The 3591-nt window shown below is 45.4% G+C and overlaps 1 non-coding gene across 1 annotated transcript; it reads right to left on the bottom strand.

The window, feature by feature from the left end:
- Window positions 1-638: 638 nt before the first annotated feature.
- Window positions 639-710, bottom strand: TRNAT-UGU (transfer RNA threonine (anticodon UGU)). The gene has a single exon. It is a non-coding gene; the product is annotated as a tRNA-Thr (tRNA).
- Window positions 711-3591: the final 2881 nt, after the last annotated feature.

Raw genomic sequence — 3591 nt, 5'->3', positions numbered from 1 at the left:
TAAAGCGATATTTTGTAATATAATCTCCTACATATGATAAAGATAAACTGTATATATACATATATATATATATATATATATATATGTATATATATATATGTATATATATATATATATATATATGTACGTATATATAAAGCGATATTTTGTTATATAATCCTCCATATATAATAAAGAGCAAGTGTTGATGTATATAAATTATATATATATATATATATATATATATATATATATATATATATATATATATATATATATATATATATATATTTTTATTTCCGTTTGGTCACGCTCAGCTCTCCCCGTCCCTCGTGTAGGGGGGAGAGTTAGTAGTCATACCTTTAGTGAGATGGGGTAATATATGTGAGTGTGTATGCATATTTAGCTAAATATTCAGCTCCCATTCTTGACGGGTCGCGTATACTAGTAATAGATAAACAATTGCAAACGATTTTTTTTAAACATGTTACATAACTTAGTTGCTTAGTGCAAATGACCATGGGTCCTACCAAATAAGTAGGTTATTATTATTAATAAACAACCGCGATAAAGCATCGGCAATAATAACAATAATGTCTTAGTAATGGTAATGGAATTGACAGCAATGTCTGTAATTGAAAGCAATGATAATTACACTTTGCCCCCTGAGAGAATCGAACTCTCGACCCCTGGTTTACAAGACCAGTGCTCTGCCCCTGAGCTAAGGAGGCTTATGAATAGAGGTAAAGTTTATATAAAATCCTATTAAGCTTTAGCATTAGTAGTGGTAGTGACTAACAATAACAAGCTACGCGTTTCGGGAGTGACGTCTCCCTTCCTCAGGCTGGAGTAGATTGGTGGAAACGATGCTACCTACGTTGTTAAATATGGCAATTCTGGCTTAGGCGAATATTCAGCTTTAGCACCACTTGTGGTAGTGACTTACAATAACAAGCTGCGCGTTTTGGGAGTGACGTCTCGCTTCTTCAGGCTGGAGGAGAGTGATGGAAACGATGCTAACTACTGGGTTAAATATGGCAATTCTGTTTTAAGCGGATATTAAGCTTTAGCACTGGTAGTGGTAGTGACTAAAAATAACAAGCTACGTGTTTCGGGAGTGACGTCTCCCTTCCTCAGGCTGGAGTAGAGTGGTGGAATGATTCTAGCTACGTTGTTAAATATGGCATTTCTGGCTTAAGCAGCTATTCAACTTCAGCACTAGTAGTGGTAGCGACTGCAATAAAATTGATAAGTAAAAATATAAAAAATGTTGATGAAGTTATACCTTGGTTTTATAACGAGGTAGGAAATGATTTGGGCCACAAACTGCCTCTAGATGCTGTACCAACCGTGTGTCACACGATCGTACATAGTTCATTTTGTGTATATATTATGCTTGTATCTTCGCTCTTCCCTCGCACTAAAATGAACCAGAATAAACATGTCTGCTTTTCTCCTCTGTAACAGTGTCTGCTTTTGAACATGAAGTTTCTTGTTGCTTTGAGCTTTTGTATATGAAGGAGAGTGTTCTATAATAAATTTACTCAGTTGCTTTCATATTGTCTTTGAGTCACAACCTTCTCTCAGCCCGTCACATTGGTGACCCCGAAATCGACTCGCTCCCACCGCCTTCCACCCCCACCCCTTCCCTCGCCCCTCCATCATTGGTACCATGGCGGACTCTACAGAAGTTGGCGCTGTAGCTGCCCCATTGAAACTTTCATCGTTCGCCAGCGTTGCTTGGTTTCAGCGCGCAGAAGTCCTGTTTCGCATCAAGGGCGTGACTCGCTCAACCACCAAAGCAGATTATGTTCTCGCAGCGATATCCGAGGACACCCTCCCGGAAACATCCGACTGGCTTTGTGAACAAGGAGACACCCCAATAGCGTATGACGCCCTCAAAACATACCTTCTGCAGCAGTACTCGGCGTCGCCAGCCGCCCGTATAGCAAAGCTTTTTCAGCTCTCGCAACAACTGTTGGGGGAGCAAAGGGCTTCGCTTGCCCTCAGGGAAATGACCAGTATCGCTCGCCTGCAACCGTCTGCGGCACTCCTCGTGAGGTGAACCTACTTCGTGCCCTTTGGATACGCTGTTTACCCGGACCTATACGCACTGCCATACCCATTGTCGATAGTTTACCCATAAAGGACTTGATGACCAAAGCCGACGCCCTTATGGACAGCCACTTCAAGACCTCCATCAACGCCTCCACCCCTGACGAAGAGGATGCCTATTCAACGTCAACCGAAGTTGACATGAATGCCGTAGGACATACACGCCTACCTCGTGACATGCCGAAGCGGGGACAAAGCCACTGACCACCCACCAATTGCTCGTGCCCCAACAAAAGACTTCTACAGCCACTTACTACCTCCCAGCCACCGCAGTTTTGCTACTACCACTTCAGATTCGGGGCAACCACGAAGAAATGTGCCAAGGATTGTCAGTGGCCAAAAAACGTATAAGTAGGCCATCGGTCGTGACGGTGGCCTCCCGTGTTTGTAATCTTTTCTTTTTACATGATGCAGGAAAGGGCGTGCGATTTTTGGTAGACACGGGTGCTTGTCGTTCTCTTCTGCCAAGGGAACTCTTCAGGACACGACGTAGTCTGTCTACGTCTGCCAACGTCCGCTTGGTAGCTGCCAACGGATCTGCGATGCCCACCTACGATTACGAGAACCTCACATTATCGTTCGGAAACGGTAAATTTAATTGGAAGTTTCTCGTTGCTGACGTCACATTGCCAATCCTCGGTGCGGATTTCCTCTCTCATTTCCACCTTCTGGTCGATGTCGCCCACCGACGATTGGTCAGCGCAGACTCGTACTTGTTGACACCTCTTCAACCCGCCCCCTCTAACCTCGCTCCCCACATCAGCGCACCCACAGATGCCTACGCCCACCTCCTCACGTCGTACCTGGAAGTTTTCTGTCCAGAACTTCGCCAAACGCCCACGGTTCCTGCCAAGCACGGTATTTATCACCATATGAAGACGAGGGGACCCCCAGTCTTCACAAAATTCAGACGTCTGGCACATGAACGATTGGTAGCCGCCAAACAGTCGTTCGCCGGAATGGAGGAAATGGGCCTTTGCCAATAGGCCTCCAGCCCATGGTCGTCACCCTTGCACATTGTTTTGAAGAAAGATGGCTCCCTCCGTCCGTGCGGGGATTACAGGCGCCTGAACATACAAACAGAACCGGATCACTACCCGCTCCCAAACATTGCCTACTTGACCTCCTACCTGCACAAAGCGAAGGTTTTCTCTACGCTGGACCTCCTGAAGGGGTATTATCAGGTGCCTATGAACCCAGAAGACATCCCCAAGACCGCCATCACCACTCCGTTTGGTACATACACCTTCAATTACTCCTGTTTTGGCCTTCATAATGCTGGGGCCACGTTTCAACGTCTCATGGATGGCATCTTAGGGGACCTCCCTTTCTTTGTATGTTATGTGGACGACATACTTATGTTCTCCTCCTCAAAAGAGGAACACCTCCGTCACCTGCGCATCGTGCTCGACCGCCTGCAACAAAACGGCCTTGTAGTCCGGTACGACAAGTGTATCTTTGGCGCCAACGAAGTGTCGTTCTTAGGGCACCGCATCA

The sequence above is a fragment of the Palaemon carinicauda genome, chromosome 5 (genome assembly GCF_036898095.1).
Source record: "Palaemon carinicauda isolate YSFRI2023 chromosome 5, ASM3689809v2, whole genome shotgun sequence".
Taxonomy (NCBI): Eukaryota; Metazoa; Arthropoda; class Malacostraca; order Decapoda; family Palaemonidae; genus Palaemon; species Palaemon carinicauda.
Note: the sequence above shows the minus strand (reverse complement) of the source record. Positions and strands in the feature narration are given on the sequence as shown.